At 39.7% G+C, this 20870-nt stretch overlaps 1 long non-coding RNA gene across 1 annotated transcript in view; it reads left to right on the top strand.

Annotated features, from left to right (window-relative positions):
* The window catches only part of LOC120408247, a 28535-nt gene extending 8182 nt beyond the window's left edge, over nucleotides 1-20353 (top strand). Inside the window, exons 3-5 of the long non-coding RNA XR_005600563.1 lie at nucleotides 8770-8828; nucleotides 11794-11961; nucleotides 20249-20353. This is a non-coding gene — a long non-coding RNA (uncharacterized LOC120408247). The remainder of the gene's footprint in view (nucleotides 1-8769; nucleotides 8829-11793; nucleotides 11962-20248) is intronic.
* Nucleotides 20354-20870: the final 517 nt, after the last annotated feature.

Raw genomic sequence — 20870 nt, 5'->3', positions numbered from 1 at the left:
GTGCTTACTTTGGAGAGGAAAGGAGCCCTAAAGATTTCCCCAAAGGCCAGGAACTTCAAATTTTAAGATACCATTTCCCTCACATAAATAACAGTTTAGAGTCAGATTCACAGGAAAATACATGTTTAATTTTATTAGTACAAATATAGGCCCAAGTTTTAAAAAATGAGTACCTAACCTCAGGCATGTAAGTAAGTGACATGTTTTTTCAGAAGTCAATAAAAGCAGCAGATACTTAGAATGTCTTAAAATCAGGCCACTTTTATTAAAGTATGTTATTTTAAGTACCTAAATTTGAAAATGTTTGTCTTAGCCAGTATATGACATTCATAGAACATCAAGTGGCCATGCTCTATCTGATTGTAAGCTGGCGAGGGTTGCCAGGCATCTGGGTTTTAACCGGAACGCCCAATGCCTGATAGTTCTGGTCAGCACTGAAGCTAAGGCAGGCTCCCTGCCTGCCCTAGCTCTGCACAGCTCCCTGAAGCGGTCGCTATGTCCTTGTAGCTCCTAGGTACATATGTGGCCAGGGAGGCTCTGCGCACTGTCTCTGCCCCTGGTTCTGCAGCTCCCATTGGCAGCTGTGGGGGCTGCAACTGCAGGTGCGAGGGTAGAGCGCAGTGTCTCCCTGGCCGGCCATGCGCCTAGGGTCTTCAGGGACCTTGCAGCCACTTCCTGGGAGCTTTCACACCAAAAGGGAGCAATGGACCCCTGACTTAATGACTCTAGAGTGATTCTCAGCCAGCATTGTAAAAACAGAAGGATTTACTACATGTCTGGAATACAGCATAGGAAGTCTTTAGGTTAATACAGAGAGTTACAGCAAAGTCCATCTGGATCAGTCCTGAGCCCAGATTCCTCTGACCACCTTTAGAGTCCCAATCCAAGAGTGTCCTGTTTCCAGCAGCCCACACGTAACAACCCCCAAGGTCCCACCTCTGATCTTTGTTCTTGTTCCCAGGCAAACACCTAACCAGCATCCTTAGTCTATTTGCTTTCCAGCTGTTCACAACTGGTTGGCTTTCTGCAGAGGGTGGGCCCCCTTGTCATTAGTTGCTAGATACCAAATGGCCGGGCCCAGGCCCCAGACAGCTAAGCAACAGTCACACCTGGATATCTGGGTCTTTGCAAGAGTAAACAACCTTTTCACCACACCTAGTTAACCATGCAACACATAGAGGAAACTGAGGCAAACACCATATTCACACATAATATTATTAAAAATTCCCACTCCATCACAAGTAACAAAATCCTTGGGTGGTTTAATGCTCCACCATTATCTCCTTTCCCTGAGTCAGAGAATGTGACTAAGGAAAAGATGGCAGGAAAAAGTGGAGGGACTGATATGGTGGGAGGCCCTTATACTGTCACACAGGAGGGGAGAGCCACATCACTTTCTCTCTGTACTTCAACACAATGAGCTCTCACAGTCTGGCTCTTTATGAGTAAAATATGTGTCCCTTCCATAAACAGAATAGGTGATATTTCTCCCCATACAGATCCCAATGAAGCCAATGGATGTGTTTCCATTGTTTTAAAAGGGAGCAATCCTGGGCACATACTGTATCCAGGGGCGGCTCTACGTTTTTGGCCGCCCCAAGCAGTCATGCGTGGGAGGCGCCCCGGAGCCGCGGGAGCAGCGGACCTCCCGGGGGCATGACTGCAGAGGGACCGCTGGTCCCGCATGGCTCGGCTGGACCTCCCACGGCTGCGGACGGTTCGCGGGTCCGGCGGCTCCGCTTGAGCTGCCGCAGTCATGCCTGCGGGAGGTCCAGCCGAGCCGCGGGACATGAGCGCCCCCTCCGCAGTCATGCCTGCGGCAGGTCCGATCGTCCCGGGGCTCCGGTGGACCTCCCGCAGGCATGACTGCGGCAGGTCCGCCGGCCCAGCCTGCCGCCGCCCCTCCCCGGCGGCAGGAAACGCCCCCTACATTTTGCCGCCCTAGGCACCAGCTTGTTTTGCTGGTGCCTAGAGCCGCCCCTGACTGTATCCCATACACAGGAATTTATTTGTTTTGGGGAAGCCTGGGAAATTATTCCTAACCTTCAAACTATGTGTACCCCAACTGCAAAAATGTCCAGGCCAATTTTTAATTTTCTTAAGAAGGGGTTCACTTGTGTAAACATTTCTGCATCCTACATTTTCATGTAAAATCACCACAAGTGCACAGGTAAATTGGTAATCTGCATGTGCAAATGGCTAGATAGGTTCCCAACCATCTGTGCACATGAATATATGAACACACAAAAACATACATGGACAGTGAACTTCATAAAAATCAGACCTTTAATAATTTCCCTCGCTTTCAGGGATTTGCTTTTTTCCTTTCTCTTTGGCATCTTGACCTATTTCTTGCTAAATATTTTTCAGCATATTGGCTTTCATGGTCTAAAGCTTCAAGAACTTTGGTTTACCTTGTCTAAGAATTTCACAACTACATCACTGGGTGTATGTTGCCTTGTCTCTGTATAATTGTAGTAAGCCAGCATATCATGTTTTATATACTGTAATTAAACTGGATAAGGCTTAACATGCTTTCCAGTAATGTAATATATACTAATATTACTAATATTGTAAAACTTCAATGTAATTGTTTCAGATTGGTGGAATGGCTTTGTATCATATTGAGAAAAATCCTTAAGACTTTTAAAATGTTATGAAAAAATACATGGCTCTGTTTCTATATACATTTTTACAGATTTGGGGCCTAATCCTTCATCAGGATCCCCTAGAACAGATCCCTGCATGTATATTTTCATGTTAAATACTTTCTTTAATGGCAGATTAATGTGACACCAGATCAGAGTATGGGATAATCTGGGCCTGTCTGTGGTCCTGATTCTGCATTAGGATTAGATATCACAAAACCTCTGCTTTAATGCAGAGCCTCATTAAAATCAATGCCGTATCGACATTGATAAAAAAAAGTATTTTAAAAAAGTGTCAAAAGTCAGTAGTCAGAATTTCAAACTAAGATCTCTCTCTATTGTCCCAAGAATAGAGCAACTCAGGGCTCAATAATATTTTGGACATGTAAATTTATTTAAACAAAGGTTGGAATTAGAAAAATAGCCAATTAAAAAAAATATTAAAAAGCAAGCAAATATTGTCTAACCCATAGTTATATTGTTAATAAAAATTGCTCTAAACTATTATAATTTGTAGGAATATTAAAAAGCCAAATTTGTTCACACCACTTAGGCAGTGAGTTGATTTTATTTAATTTGTTTGTTTGTTTATTTATTTATTTATTTGCCTTTCCTTCAGTTTGGGCAATGAAAATAGATGGTTCCATTTCATATCTCATATAGTAATTTCCCTTTCATTTCTCATGCATTAGCAAAATGCTCAAACAATGTTAAAACACTGCAAAGAATGTTACTTCTTGTTGCTTTTTCTTTTTTCTTTTTTTTATTAATTTAATTTCCAGTGGTTTTTAAAATAAACAAAACATTGCTGGAGGTATTACATTTTTGAAAAATTTGTCTTACTAAACATAAATTCAGGGACAAATTTGATGTGATAGAATTCCTTTAAGGAGCTCAGTTATCATAATCAGCAGAGTAATAGATGCTTCATAATTCTGGCCCCTTACACTCAGCAGTAGTGGATCAGACACTGCTCATCTTGATATCTTTAAGTTCCAAAATATTAACCTGATCTTCAAAAAGAATTAAGAAAAAATATGTCTTGGCTATTATATTCTCTTTTCATGTAGCTGCTAATCCTCCCTATGGTGTTTCAAAATATCTATCTGACACGACATTTACAAAAAAAAAAAATAGAAAGGTCCTCCACTAGAGGAACAATATTTACAATTAAATGAATAAATTCTGATACCTACCATACAATCTTTCTGTTTTGACAATTTTAACTAATAAGGCAAGTTATTCAAATTCCTTCCACTCAAACTGCTCCGATACTGGTGACCAGTAGTCAACCTCTTAATGGTGTTTTCCCTTTTTCCAGTAGTAGTCAAGAAAATAAATGAGGAAGGAGATTTTGATATTAAAAAGATGCTACTTTGGAGAACTACCTGGAGCATCTCTCACTCACCAGATATCTATGTAAGATAAATACGAGGAGCATTCTAATGATACCAAATTTACAAATATAATAACTAGACAAAGCTGCTCACACCACTAGGAGGAAGTGTTAAGCCTCAAGTTTTCCACCAAGTGACCTTCCAAATATCACCAGTCCTCTCCCTATCCCAAACAGACAATCAGCAAGTGTAGAGAGGAAATATGGCTGGGCCAGAAGAACTCTTCTGGAAAACTTAGACCTGGATACACAAAAGGAGTTAGGCACCTTAGTCCCTGTTTCAGATGCCTAAGTCCCATTTTGAGACTTCTGAGATGCACTTAACTCCCACTGAACCCAGTAGGTTTCTAAACTCACTAGGTATCTAAGATTTTGCAGGGTATAAGTTCCCTAGGGTTAGGGTTTCTGTCTTTGGGCATGCGCACTAAAGCCCCACTCTAGATGTCTGAATGCCTATCTCCTGTGTAAGCTTTAGAGTGATTCACAACTGTGGGAAGATAGGTGTTCAAATTGCAACGCAGGACCCAGTCTAGTAGGCATCTTTTGAGCACACCTATGGAATTAGGACCATCAGGCAAGTTTACACAAAACAGCTGGAGGGTGGGGGGAAATAAATAGAAGAAGGAGCTCCCTCTTAACTTTGAGCTCAGAGGTTAAGGCACTCACCTGGGATGCGTGAGAACCACACTTTTAGTCCCCCCTCTACATGAGGGGATATCCCATAGCCTAGTGGTTCAGGCACTCACCTGACAGGTGATAGATAGAACCCGGGTCAAATCTTTTCTTGTTCTCAGGTGGAGGGAGCAGGGGCGGATGCAGGCCCCAGCACGCCAAGCGCGTGCTTGGGGTGGCATGCCGCGGGGGGCGCTCTGCCAGTTGCCGGGAGGGCGGCAGGCAGGCAGCCTTCAGCGGCATGTGTGCGGAGGGTCTGCTGGTCCCGCGGCTTCGGTGGCAAGCCTTTGGGCGGTCCACCGAAGCCGCGGGACCAGTGGACCCTCCGCAGGCACACCTGCGGGAGATCCATCGGAGCCGCGGGACTGGTGACCGGCAGAGCACCCCCCGCGGCATGCCGCCATGCTTGGGGCGGCAAAATGTCTAGAGCCGCCCCAGGAGGGAGGACTTGAACTGGGGGTCTCCCATATCTAGGTGAATATCCTAACCATTGAGCTAAAAGCTGAGGGAGGGCCTCCTTCCTCTCTCCCCGCACCCCGAGTCTGGCTTCTTGCTAAAATGGTATAAGTGCCTAACTGCAGAGAGGGATCACAGCTGGGAATTGCTATAGGGAGACAGGCACAAATGCTGAATCCACCTTCCACCTCACATGGGACTTACATGACACAAATTCTGTCTGCAACATTAAAACCACACCAGATAAAAGGAAAGAAGTTGCAAGTATTCAATAAATGTATGATTTCACCATGACCAGGCCGGGACTTTTTCTAACAAATGCCAAAATAATAAAAACAGCCCTAGACAATAATGGTTTTACATTTTTTGGTATTGCTTGGCTCCTAAACCCACAACATTTCAAGGAAAGTTGCACCAAACCAAAGCCCCAAAAGGCCTATCCCTACAGGTGCTGAGCTAGATAGCTCTTGGGAGGTTCTGAGGACTTTCATGTCCATTAATTTCATTGGGCGTAGAATAGGATTAAGCAGAACTTCCTTGGATCGAGAAAAAGGAACTTCTTCACTCTTCTGCTTTAATTTGGTTTTCATTCAAAATAATTTTATCAAACTGAATTATGAAACCATCCTCTTGAATTCCTCTGGTGCTGGCAATAATTCCTCATCCTTCGGGCTCTGAAAAGTTCATATAACAAACAACATGGTATTTTCTCCATAGGGCAGTTTCTATAAGACCTTTTCCCCATCACATTTCCTTGCATTCTATATGTTCCCAACATCTCTGGAATGGACTCTTGCAGCCACTTGCAGAACTGTTTTCCAGTCGCTGGGCCAGTCACGACAGACTTTAACATTAACTTGCAACAATTAAGATAAATTAATTATTTCTTTGCTACATATTTAATTAACTCTAACTCTCTGAGAGAAAGAGATAGAGATTTATAATACTAATACAATCTAATTGTTCCCTCAGACTGTAAGACTGTAAGAGTAATATATGTCTGAGGTTGCAGCAAAAAGTTCACTGAACTCAATATAAAAAGCTTAAGTGATATGTACTCTACCATGGTGAATATAAAAGTCATACTTCTTTATTTGTGTTGATTCAGTATTACTTAACATATTGCATCTCTCCTGATTCTTTTTTTACCATGGAGCTTTTCATCTCACCTTGTTCTCTGTCTATTCTTCCTGTCTCTCTGAAATGGTAAGAATTCAAATTCACTGAGCCCTGATTCAGTAAAGAATTGAAGCAATTGTATAATTTTAAACACCTGAGTGTCCCTATTGATTACTCACATGCTTAAAATTTTGCACATGTTTAAGTATATTTGCTGGATCAGAACTTTAAACAAAATAATGTGACTTAAAGGAAGGTAGTTAACCAGTCTAGTACCTTATCAGGTAGGATGGGATCAGCTCTTCCTGCTCCCTGTTTCCTTTGGGCAAATTATATAATCTATTTGACAGTTCCTATCTCAGAGAAATCTTTCAACTGTCCTCATCAGGACATGTGACAATACATTCATTAATGCTTGTGATGGGCTGAAATACTACAGTGATGAGTGCCACAGAAAAGCTGATCATAAATTAAACATACATTTTGATAGGTGCAAATTAATGAATTAATGTAGTCTGCTTTTTTTTTTTAAATTGAGGTTTAAAACTTGTGGTGTATTTAGAAATAGGTTACGTGATCTTAATATGATCTCTAGTGGGAATTTATCTATATTTAAACCAAATGATCAAACAGTATTAGTCTAGCCCGACCCTTAGCAAAGAATGGGAATAGCTGTGTGATACGAGTCATTACTAGAGTATTTCAACAGCACATCCCTGTAGAAAAGTTTCCACAAACACCTGCCTTTTATTTTATTTGCACGGCCCTAATTAGTTTTATTCGTCTCCAACTACCCAATAATCAAATGTATATATTAGTGCTGATCAATTTTTTATCCATCAGGTACCTTTAATGGAAATGTTGTTTGGTGGAAAATTGGGTTTCAACTAAATGATTTTTCTTCTAGAAAACTGTATGTTTTTATGAAAAAATCCATGAAAACCAAAATATTTCAATTCAGATATTCCACCACAGTGACTCATGAGAGTTTATCTCCTATGAAGCATGATAGCCATGGGACTTCTATGATGCACTGCTTCCTCTTATCAAGGTGACTTATCATGGAGTATCATGGAAGATGTACTCCAGCCAGAGATCGTGGCCTATAGAGTAGAATGCAGGCATGAGGCATGTGAACAACAACTCCTAAGAAGTACTACAGTGGCATTTCCGAATCAAATTATTTTGGCTTTAGCCAAATATTTTGGATTTCAGTTTTTCTATGTAGAGTTCATCAACATTTTCTATACAAAAAAATTCTGACTAGACCTCAAAACTTTTTCTTTGAAACTGCTAATTTTCTGACTATTCAGAACAGCTAGGAACTACTTCATGATATTACATATTGCAAGTTATGTTTTTGTAATGCGCACACATCTGCATTAAATTGCATTACAGAAAAACATAATTTGCAATATTAATCTCATTAAGTGTTCCTAACTGTTCCAAAGTCAATTAAAAAACCAAACAGAGTGTGTGTGTGTGTACACTTGTTTATATATATACATACACACACACACACACACTGAACCTGTATAATTGACCAAATAATTATCAGTAAGTCTATCATCCATTTAGTACATGTCATTTGGGAAATCTTAATCTCTGTCTGTAACTGTAGACAGCATTATTAATAAAAACGTATCATTTGGAACAGTAATGTTATCAGTTTTTAAATATGTTGTGTGAATAATATGTCCCGTTTTGATTATGTAGAGTTAATGTCAAAATGCAATGGTCCTGCTGTGCTGTAAATAAGGCATTTATGTAAAATTTTGTCCATGACATGTAGAAAGCCTGACCTCGTATTTCCTTGCTCACCACTGTTTAATCCCACTGAATCACAAGCTCTTAATTAAAAACAAAGATGGATATGCCTTAGTGTAAAAGTTATTTTCATTTCTATCTGAGTGCACGACAGACAGTGATTTCCTGTATAGTAGGGCCAGGTGGAGGCTTGGAGGTCACCTCTGTGTAGCAGCGTGTGCCTCTCAGATCGATGAGAAGCCCACGTTGCTGACTTCCTCAGTGACCAGATGGGCCAAGTCCTGCAGAACAGTCCACAGTCATTACTCTGTGCACCAGGCTGTGCAATTGATTTCAAGATAACAGACAAGAAGGAAAGGGTTGTCAGGCCTGACTGCCTCCTGTCAGTGTAGAGGGCTTGGAACAGTGTAATTCAGTAATTTTTTGTCAATTTGGGGGAGGGGGAGAGACCTGACAGGGTGATTCTTTACTTGTCATGCAGTACAAAGGTACAGTGGGAATCCATTCACTAGCTCCAGAGATGTGACTGGACTGGATATAGCAGGACGTCATGATACATGGCTCAATTTTACAGCAGCTCTCTCTGTGAGGTTTTAGTCTTGTAGACAGGGGGGAAGTTGAAAGACGGAAATGAAAAAGGTAGTGGGTTTGTTTTTTGTTTGTTTTTACAGTTCATTCATTTAAAACAAAAATAATGTTTTTGCTCTCCAGGGAACCAATGCCTGACAAAAGAAAGGAGGCTGTTCAATAGAGGCTGGCTGGCAAACACTGTACGTAAGTACTTGCAAACATTGTTTTGCACAATGCCATGAAATTGCTGTGACAGATTCACACCATTTTTCACAAATATTTATAACAGTGATTTTCATTCTCAAGAAAGTTCCTAGGAACGGAAAGTCTCTGTAAAATGTACACGTTGTGTTCATGTGAGGGTTCACAACAGAAGCATTCATTCATTCATCTTGTAATCTCTTCAATTTTCCTCCTCCTGTTTATACAAAGTCCTATGTGACTCCCGTGACCTATCACAACAAATAATTTTAGACACTGTTGGAGTGAATAGTTTTAGAATCAATCATAGGATGAAATATATCTCCCTAAAATATTAGGTTGAATTATTTTGAATAGCAAATAACTTTCTAAAAGTCTAAGTCAGTTTATTGGTAATGTTCAAACAGAAAAAAAGGGGAAATTATATATTTGCAACAAATAGTTTATCCTGCTCTACTGTAGCCAGTGATACTAAGCAGGATCAGAGAAAGAACAGTTATGTTTAATGTCAAAACGAAAGGCCTATTCCTGCAGAAATACAGACATGCCCTCAACTCTCATTGAAGACTTAAGGAGTCGAGGGCCCTTTCCTGCTTGTGGGATCAATTCCAAAACCAGTATAATTGTATTTTATGAGAGGGAGTTAAAATCCCTTAATCAAATATATGGCAAATACACCATTAATTATATTTCACAAAGAAATAGCAAATAGTTTATCTGGACTGTAGTTTTCTAGTTGCATAGAACACTCCCCTGAGATGGGAGATACTTAATTGGGAAATCCACATTCTTGGGGAATTTTATAGGGAACTGAATTAAGACCAGTTATTTAAGGACTGATTTAAAAAAAAAAAAATTAGAGGCCTGATTGCATTCACATTTTTAATGTGCATCTGCTTACCTAGATTAGAATAGTGTGTGAAACTTAGGTATTTTTATGCAAAAGCACAGATAGGTACCTATCTAGCCATTTCTCCATGCAAATGCTCACTATGTATACACAAAGTACCTGGATATGGACCCTCTCTCTCTCTCTCTCTCTCTCTTTTTTGTTTTTTTGGAAACTCAGATCTTTTATGGCAAAAATTTCTCTTCAATTGGGACACCAGAAGGTGATTAAATATTGTTCAAAGGGTGATAGCAAGTCATTGTGATGCTAAGAGATGGTGCTTTGTCTTCCTACAAAAGACCTCTGCCAGTGTTGGTCCAACAAAACAACACTGATTTAATTTTCCTTTATAGACTCTTTCATTGTTTGAAATGACTTTCTCTTCAAGCTGGCAGTATCACAAGACTTTCATTACAGCTGAAAAAAAAATCATTTTGACTTTTTTCTCTGTGGCAGACCTGTGTCACCTTTATCTCTTTAATGAGCCAGCAGGTTTGATGTGAACAAAGTAATTTGAGAACCATTGAGAACAATTTCAGTTAGGAAACAATGGCTTTTAATTGGGATTTCCACTTAAATGAGATGAAAGGCCATTGATTAGGGTGTCCCGATTAAGGAGATTTCATTTGTCTAGGGATATACTTGTGTATAAAATACCTGCTACCTACTCATGGCTGTTATTAGCAGAATGTTTGCAAATGGAAATTAGGGGTGGTAGGCAGAATTGGGCCTGTGCTTAAGTAGTGAAATGAATGGCAAGACCCATCTGGATTCAAACTTGAAGATATTTCACTATTTAGAAACACTAGACTTTTCACTAGTGTTATGGCACCCATATGCTTGATTCTGATGTCACTTATCCCAGATTTTCATTCGTTTAAACTTTACTGGGATAAACTATGCTCTTAGGTACACCAGTATGAATTGGGAATAAGTCTACTGACTTTAGTTCAGATTTGCACCTGTGTAAAATTATGGAGGGGAGGGATAGCTCAATGGTTTGAGCATTGGTCTCCTAAACCCAGGCTTATGAGTTCAATCCTTAAAGGGGCCATTTAGGGACCTGGGGCAAAAATCTGTCTGGGTATTGGCCTTGCTTTGAGCAGGGGGTTGGACTAGATGACCTCGTGAGGTCCCTTCCAACCCTGATATTCTAATTGAGATCAGAATTAGGCTGCTTGACTTTAATAGTTAGCACTGATTTACATTTGTATAAATGATGGAAAAAATTTGCCCCATTGTCTCTAACTCATACTATCAAACTACTGCATGTTGTAATTAGTGTAAAACATAAATCAACACTGTAATCAGTAAAACAATGCCAAATGTATATTTTCATTTCGCTCAGTAATTTTATCAGTTACATAGGATAAAACCATGAATCAGGAAGCACTGATCAGCAATTACCATTTAAATCACATGGTTCAGGAATTGGTTATATTATCATAACCATGAAAATTCATATCAGGCAATAAGTTATTATATATAACCTTAATTATTTGTTTTCATTGCTTCGTAAAAAATTAGCAACCTCCAAACTGTAAATACTGAGACCCATTTCCAGTGCAGACTGAAAAAGTTATCTTGGGTCTAATGGACTTAACACTTCAGGCAAAGTTCATTCACGTGGACAGAAGAAATCTTTTCTTGATGTGCTGCTCTAATTATCCTCATGATAATCTCAAGTGATTTCTAGTTTAACAAATTTATGATTCCATCAAGTATCAGTTTCTGATATAGTAAGGACTTGTTTTGAGAAGGAGACAAATTTTACAGGGAATGCCAAAAAATTAACATAATCATTTTGACAGAGAGTGGAGGTCAGGGACATTTTGTACTCTTTACTGCTCAGTTGTTTTTATGGATATAGCATTCGTATGGGTCAGTATAGTATAGTGAGAACAAACTTTCTCAATCTAGCCTTTTATTAATTGGTTAGTGGACCTTGAATCTGTTGTTTCGGGAATTAACTAGAATTCATTTAGACTGAGCAAGAATCTCTATTCTGAAATTGACCTGATTGTTACAGGTGTTAGAGTGGATGAACTGAAAAATAATCCTAATGACTTTCACAGTTGGTTTCAGATTCTGATGCAGCCAGGATCTATGTAGAAACTTTTGGAATAGAGACATTGGTCCAGATATTCATATCTCAAAAGTGTTGCATCCAGCATGGTTGAATTCTTTATTAGACTTCATCTTCATTGATAAAGAAGAACTGATCCGGGAACTAAAAATGAAAGGTAATCTAGGTACAAGTGATCATTACTTCATCATATCTGTAATGTATAAAAAGAATAAAGACTTAATCAGGGATATATATATTCAGTGCAGAGGTGACACATCGGGGGGGGGGAAGGGCATGGAGGGTCAAGTACCCCCCAGCAGCCACCCAGGCAGGGAGAGGAAGAGGTGGAGCCAGAGCCTCTCCATCCACTCTGGAATGCTACCCATAGCAGCCGCCTGGGAGAGAACCTAGCTGTGGTGGCAGCAGGCTGCCCCCTTTGGCTTCCAGGGACAATGGCCAAGGAAGTTGGAGCCCCCACACACATTCAGCGCCTGTCCCCAGAAGCCGAGCCCGGGCAGGGAGCGTGCTGCCACTTATCCCTAGCCAGGCTCTTTCCCATGCAGTTGCTGCTGCACACTGAGCATGCCAGGAGCCGGGGGGAGGCGCTCTGGCTTGCTTGACCCCTGTCGTTGGAATTCAAGCCTGAGCAGGGAATGGGCTGTCGCTGCTGCCCTCCCCAACCAGGAAGTTGGCTAATCTGCATAGAGCAGCAACCAGGAGTGGCTCTGTCCTGCTCCCTTCCCAGGCCTGGCTGCCAGGACAATAAGAAAGAGTTTTCCCAAGTATATTAGAAACAAAGAGAATCTCAACAGTGGTATTTGTCCATTACTAGGTAGAATTATCAATAATAATGCAGGGAAGGCAGAAGTGTTCAATAAATATTTCTGGCCCATATTTGGGAAAAACAGATGATGTAATCATATCGTGATAAAACACTTTTTCTATGCCACTAGTATTTCAGGAGAATGTTAAACAGCAGCTACTAAAATTAGTCATTTTTAAACTCAACGTGGCCAGATAAGTTGCATCCAAGAGTTTTAAAAGAGCTGGCTGAGGAGCTTGCTGGGCTGTCAAACTTGATTTCCAATTAATCTTGGAATACCAAGGAAGTTCCATAAGACTGGTAGAAAGCTAATATTGTGTCAGTATTTAAAATGGGTAAATAGGATGACTCAGGTAATTATAAGCCTGTTGGTCTGACATTGTCCCAAGGCAAGAAAATATAGTGGCTAATACAAGACTCCATTAATAAAGAATAAAAGGAGGAGAATATAATTAGTGCTGAGCAACATGGCATTTAACATTTTTATTAATGACGTAGAGGAAAACATAAAATCGTCACCGAAAGTTTGCAGATGACACAAAAATTGGGAGAGTTGTAAATAATAAACAGAATAGGTCACTGAAATGAGCGACCTATATAACTTGGTAAACTGAGCACAAGCAAACAATGTATATTTTAATATGACTAAATGTAAATGTATAAGAACAAAGAGTGTAAGTCATACTTCCAGGATGGTACTATCCTGGGAAGCAGTGACTCTGAAAAAGATATGGGGTCATGGTGGATAATCATCTGAACATGAGTTCCCAATGTGATGCTGTGGCCCAAAAGTCAAATGGCTTTAGTGTAACTCAGATTTAGATACATAGTTTGTCATTTCCAGTCCTAATCTCCATGCTCCAAAGGCAGGTCATGCAGTTGCATATCTAGCAAGGAAGATGTATTTTTTAGATTAGAAGGTATCACTACATGGTTTGTGGACATATACGTTTAAGTGTGCCACTGAGTGCTATTTCAGGCATAAGCAGATGTGGTGAAATAGCTAATGGAGAAATTATATGTTTTCCTAATTTGCATCCACCCAAAAAGTGTAATGAAAATTAACATTTTTTTATGTGCAACAATGTGCAATAGAAAGTATAGATCTGTGTGTGCTGTGCCTGCCTCAGTCCAGGACATTGGCAACCACAATACATAATGATTCCTCTCCACACTTGCTTTTGAGTGTGCCTATTACATCAGTGTCCTTTTTCTTTTTTTTCCGAATGTAAGAATAATTCTGTTTCCAAATACTTTTCAATTTTCCCCCCCACCCTCCGCCCCAGTTTATAAAATTATTATTGAGGCAGTATTGAACCAGCAGATTCTAGCCTCTGCACACACATGAGTGAAGATGCATTTGGGAAAATATAGCCCACTATACCAACCTCTTTATGTGTTGTGATTTTACAAGTAGCATGGAAAGTCATATCACTTACTGACCTAACAGTATTATGCACAAGAGCTTGAGATCTTACATAACCTGCTCCTGGTTTCTGGTTTAACTTGCCTTCACTCAACTGTTGGTACCTCAACCCCAACATCTGGTGAAACCCTGAAGAAGGGCTAGAATAATTAGATCCTGAAAATGTGTATCTAATACTTGCATCCTGTTAATCTAATAAAAGCTCTTACCTTCAACCTTTTGTCATAGATTTATTCCCAAAAGGTAAAGTTAAAGCTTTCAGGGTAATAAATTATGAAACAACCACAGCTCATAAATTAAGCTTTCATGAAAAGCTACTTACAAATAGGAAGTAAAATTAGTCCATATTATGTGATTGTGTTGGCTATTACTTTAGAGTAAGAGGGAAATTAATTATAGGAAAGAATCTGGAAAACTTTTTATTATTGCTGTAGTTACCTGCTGGGATATAACTGAAATGTAGAAGCTTGTTTTTTAAAAAAGAATTATTTAGAAAGCCAGTGTGGCTGTAGGAATTTAAGATACTTGAATTTGTCAGTCTGGGGACATTATTTTGCTTCCTTTACCTTAGCCCCTAGGAAAGTTTCAGTTTAATATTTCACTCTCCTGAACTTTTTTTTTAAGATAAACACTTGGGTACAGATCTCCTACACACTGGTAGAAAGGAAATAAATCACTCTCCTTGGCATGCCCCGTGGTCTGCCAACACGGTTAGCCAGCTTCTGCAGATGCCATTCCTGGCATCAAAAACCAGGATCCCGCAGGAAGCAGAAAATGCCAGGTTTCTTCTTCTGTCTGAGAAGGCTGTGTTTGCTATGAGAACCCTCTGTGCTATGATAAATGCTGCTGTGCTGAATCAGCATGGTGGACAGTTTAACTTTGTGACCTTCTTCAAGTTGACAGTTTCCCCTATAGATTGTCTTTGACACAACCTATAACATAGACTGTCAAAACTACTACAGTAAAAGAGATCTGTATTTATTTTACTGCTTAAGACTCCTACCTCTGTGCAGATCACAGGTGTCTTGCCATTCTCCTGGACAATTTCATATTCTTTTTTAGTTGTTGTTGCTTGTCATGTCTAGGGGTTCTATCTAAGGGAGTGCATTCCTTGATTGGCCCTATTCTGTCACCTTGCCATTACACATGTGTTTTGAATGCCAGGACCCAGTTTCCACCAATGGTTCAGAACAATCCTGAAGTTTCTTGCAGTCTAAGCATTATAGCCATTACATTTACTATCTTCTGAGCCTCTGGAGGAGTTTCTCTTTTCCAGTTTGGGATCTGTTTGCAGAGTAATACTTTCCTAATAATAACAACAACAACAACAATAACAACAATAATAACAATAACAAGAAAAAATCTCTCATTCTTGCAAGCAAAACTTCACAGGAATGTTCTGGATGTGTTTAAAATATCACCTCTTGGTTTCTGAGCCTGAATATGAATCACTCTCTTCTTTCGGTCTGTGGCTGATTGTGAATATAAAATATAACTTTGAGGTAATTTTGATGCCCAATTGGCACACACAGAAAATGAATGAGGAGGTTAATTCAGACCAGCATCAATATTTAAAGCAGCAAATGATTAAATTGTGAATTGTCAAACAGAGATGGTTAGAAAATGGATCTTCTGTCCTCTCCCCCACACACCCCCCAAAAAAGGGGGGAGGGAGTGTTAAAAAGTCTTTGCCAATCAAGGAGAAAATTTTGAAATTGTTTGAAAAATAAAATTCTGAAAAAATTTCTTTTAGATAAATTCAGAAAGATTCATTTAAATTTTGACCCATATTCACTTAATTTTTTCTTTAAAATAATCTAAATTTAGAAATATAGTAATTTTAAAGCATAAAATAAAAATGTTTTGTTCTGAATGTAGCAAAATGACATTTTCAAAACAGTTCTTCCATTTTTTTCTAAATAAAATTTCATCAAAATCAGTAAGATTTCTAAAAATAATAGTTAGGTACCCAGCATCCCCATACAATGCAACAGGAGAGTTCGGCCCTAAGAATGGAATTCACAAAAGCCAGCAGCACACGGTGTGGGCAGCTGCCTAGACTAGCCATCAGGGAATGCTGAGGAGAAGAGAGTGGCTTAAACCCCACCCCTCAATGGGAGTTAGGTGCCTAACGGACCAGAGAAAGGCACCACCCTCCACTTGGAATTCATAGTCCTGAACGTGGATTTAGCACCTTAAGCCAGGTCAGCCCTTTCTCCCCTCAAAAAAAAAAAAAAGAGAAGGTGCTGCTGTCCAATAGCCTAGTGTCTCCCACCTCCCAGATGAGTGCCCTAACCACTGGCCTATGAGGAACTCTTGGTGGGTTCTCTCAATCTCTCCTGATGAAGCTGTTCCACTTTGTATAAATACTTAAATATTCATTATGCCTAAGAGAAGATGAGAATGAATGTATAGACCAGGGTTTAGGGCATGCATTTGGAAGGTGGGAAGCCAGGTTCCAGTCCCTGCTCAGAGAGTTCTGTAACCACTGAGCTACAGTATATAAGGGGGTACCCCAACCACCATTTCCTCTGGGAGCTGTGCTTTGTGTGGGGCCTGATCTGGTAGACATTTTCGAATGTGACCTCTGAGTATCGACTGCTGAAGGTGGGGGAATGCCTAGTTTGTGTTTCCTACTGGGGGTTAGGCATGAGTTAGATGCCAGCCCACAGGACTTAGGCAGCTGTGTACATGGCCACTGGCAGAAATTCAGGAACCTAGGGGACTTTATCAATGGAAACAGTGGTGCTTAGGGAATGTACCTGAAGTGTTAGGCTGCAGCTAAGAGTGAAAATTTTTGAGGATCCAAATTTTGGACTTAAGTGCCTAACGTGCTAGTTGGGTGCCTTAAATTCCTGTGTGGATCTAGCCCCTAGAGACACACCCTGCAAGTGCTCAGGGCTCTGAAGAATCAGGCCCCCAACTGCAGCTCGTTCAGAACCTCTGTAGGTTCATGAATTTAATCCAAACAGGTTTGTTCTATACTCATGGAAAACCTATACCTCTATACCTAATTCCCTCTCATGTGCATATTAAGTACCCCTCTCTCCATGTGTGCTGTCTAACTTAGCCTATTCACTCTAGCATGTCACAGAAACATTTTTGCTCTGGGCAAAGCTCTAGTTATAATTAAAATATGTACAGGTAAATCTACCACCACTTCAGGGGGAGGGGAAGGGGGAATCAAGCTGATTATTGCTTGCTATTTCTCTTTTCCAGCACAAAGAGGAATTATTATGTAAGTGTTCCAATCTCTTTGTCATTGTCTTTAAAAAGAAACCATAGAACAATTAATGTTGCTTGAAAGTGTCAAAGAGAGGTTGTTTGCTGAAAAATCACTTGGTTTTATATTTTTTCATGCACACAGAAAAAAATAGTAAAGACAATTTAAAAAAAGATGTTAGCTAAAGTATTATCAGTTTACTACTCTTCATATAATATGATAATCAAAGATTCTTTGAAATTCAACAGGAATAACAACATCAATATTTGAAATGGGCAAGAGCGACCATAAAATCTATATGTAGTGTAAATAAAGTGGTCTCTTTTGAGTGTCCCATACAAATATAATCAATTTTGACTTCATTGATAGAAAATAACAGACAGTGTTTGATGTCTTGGCATAATAAATGAAGCTTCTTTGTATCACTCCATTATGCACAACCAATGATTGATGGCATAACTGAAATATCACCATGTATGCATGTCTGTATTTATGTGTGAAAAAAGTCTCTCTGTGTGTGTACTGTATATGTAAGCGGGATTACAGTGCAATGTTACACCATATATATGTATGTATATAACTATCACACTGGCATGGTGTAACCTATGATTCAGTGTGTAACACCAATGTCACCGTGTGTGTACCTGTGTAGCCCACTGGGGAGTTTGTGTTACAGGTCCCCCTGTGCGTCTGTTCTGCAGAGGATTTGAGTTGGTTATAGTCCCACCAAGAGAGCTCAAGCTGAAGCAACCCATACTTTTAGGTCTAAGGTTCCCAGTTTAATCCCCCATTGTGTGGCTACTCTGTGCCTCCTCCAGTAAGGTGAGGATCCCAGGGCTTCCTCTCCCCAGGCTTCCTCCTCACAGCCACTCTGTTCCCAAGGAGTAATCCTAGAGCCTCCTCCTTTTACTTTCTCTCTTTTTTTTTTAAATGATGAAGCACACTCAGCCTCCTTCTACTACAAATCTATTTATAGTAACCAGCCTACTCCTGCCCAGCTGGACTTCATGATTAGTTAAACCTGACTCTCTGTCCAGATACAGCCTAATATGTTGACTGGCCTCTCAGCCTCACATTAACCCATTCAGACATATGTGGGGTAACCCCATCACATGCAATACTGGCTCTTTAACTCAAACTGTAGCAGTTTGTACTTCTAATTCTCAAGGTCTCTGTTCAGTCCCCATTGTCAACCAATATGGTAGGATATGAACATACATGTTATTATTCCATATACACTGCTACCTCGATATAACGCCACCCGATATAATACGAATTTGGATATAAGGCGGTAAAGCAGTGCTCTGGGGGGTCGGGGCTGCGCACTCTGGTGGATCAAAGCAAGTTCAATATAACACGGTTTCACCTATAATGCGGTAAGTTTTTTGGCTCCCAAGGACAGCGTTATATCGAGGTAGAGGTGTCTATATATATACATATAGTTCCTACAGTTTGCTAGGCTCTTCACCTCCTCCTCTGGCCAGATTTTGAATGAGACCTGATCCTATAGGTGACAGGACCATCGGTGAGTTAGGTAATCCTCCATGTATCTTTGTCCATTTGTGGATTGCTCTGGAACTTAGGCAGGAATAGGCATCCCAAGCCTAGAGTAAGGCTGCAGTGCACATGCTCAAAGGCAGAAATTTAGGTACCAAGTGAGTTTAGGCACCTATAGGGTTAGGTGGCCACCATTGTGAATTTCATTGATCTCAGTGGAGCCTAAAATTGGGACTTATGTGCCTAAGTACCTTTGTGAATCTGGGCCATGATCTGTCCCAAAGAGTTCATCTTCTAAGAAAAAAGCAAAGAATGAAAGCAGATAGTTTGTGGTGGGGAAAGGAAGGGAGATCTGATGGCTAGAGGACAAAGGTTATCTATCGGATTATGTTTTTGCTGCTTTGGCAAACGGTGTACATTTCGTAGTAGGTAATTTTGCTTTCTATTAATTGAAGCTGTGATGAAACTATTGGATCGTTACATTGGATACACAGGATTTGGAGAGTGGAGGCTGGGTTTGTTGTTTTGGGATTTGTTTGTATGAGGTGAGGAGAAATGGTGGGGAAGTTCACAGGGTTAATAGAGCAGAGGGTATGAAGTCATAGGATCAAAAGAAGGGAGAGCAGGAATAAGGAAAGTGATAGTGAAGGAAAAGGGAGGTTGGGAGAGGGAGAAGATAAAGAGTTTGATGGATGCTGGATGTAAGGAACTTGAAGCAGGGTAACAAGGATCATGCATATTCACAGAAGTGGCTTTGAGAGTCTGTTATATTGTCACTCATTGGCTATTCATAGTGGGGGTATTAAAAGTAAAAATGCAATTTAACATACCAGTGCATCAGTCTCTTTGTGACATACATAATATTCCTAGGCAAAAATGTTAATAATATGTTAAAAATCCAAAGGTATGGAAATGCACAGTTAAGGCATGCAAACAACCTTAACCCTGCCCTGTAGTAATAAAAATAAATAAGAAAGAACAATAATTATGGAAATACACCAATCTATCTTTAAAAATCAGTATAATCAAATCTAGGATCACATAAAATGCCATAATCATAATCATACAGGTTCCTCGCCCCATCCCTTTCACATAGACTTTTCTCATCCCAACTAAAGCTGAATGAATTTTTTTGACAAAAACTTTTTTTTTGGTAAAAAATCCTGATTTAGGTTGACCAAATAATTTAGCAAATTCATATAGATTTTGCCAAATTGTTTTGATCAGAAAGAAAAACCTAAAAAAACAGTTCTAATTAAGTTGAAGTGTTTTCTTCTGACATATTCAAATCAAAATGTTTTGACTTGATTCAAATTAACTTCATTTCAAAATTTCCTTTTGCTTTATATTAAAAAAAACCCTTTAAAATGCTTGAAAACAAAATGAATTGTTGAATTTTGGATTGAACTACATGTTTTGTTTTTACTTCACAATGCATCAAAATGTTTGAAATATTTCATTTTCTGAGTCAACTGGAAACAATTTTTTTTCAGGATTTCCAGTGCACCTCAAATTGTGTTAATTGCACAGCTCTATCTCCAACATCACAACACAGCATCATGGGGAGCCAAGTAAGAGGGAGAAGCAGTCATGTGTGGGGATGAACGGGAAGGTTCAGCATGCAGAGGGGTTGTGAAAGGCAGAGAAAGGGACAAAGGAGGAAAATAAAGGAGACATATTTATTCCCCCAATTCTCTGAAAGAGCTGTTCACTTTGTGCCATAAGAGTCTGACTCAGATGAACATAATCCTAAACATCAGTGCAGAACTATCCTTTGATGAAACACAGGAGCCAGTGTGTGCCATGGAACCTGTAAACTTGACTATTGGAGTCCAATTTTCTACCATTGAGAAGTCTTGGCATGCATAGTCTCCCTCATTGCCAGGACTCTTTTCAGACAATAGAATTACAGCAGGTAAACTGGTTGGACAGGAAAGTTCATGATTGCTTGAATTATCTCTGATGTCACAATGGCCTCACTTAAGAGTAACCTGAGTTATGGATCTGAATCAGTCTGTAATCAGAACAATCTGATATCATAATTTTAATAATTTACTGAGCCAGACAGAAAAATTGAGATTTTTTTCTCATGGAACTTTTTGCCGGAAAAGTCCT

This window comes from Mauremys reevesii, linkage group 6 (assembly GCF_016161935.1).
Source record: "Mauremys reevesii isolate NIE-2019 linkage group 6, ASM1616193v1, whole genome shotgun sequence".
In the NCBI taxonomy this organism is placed as follows: Eukaryota; Metazoa; Chordata; order Testudines; family Geoemydidae; genus Mauremys; species Mauremys reevesii.
This window is presented reverse-complemented; position numbering and strand designations above follow the sequence as displayed.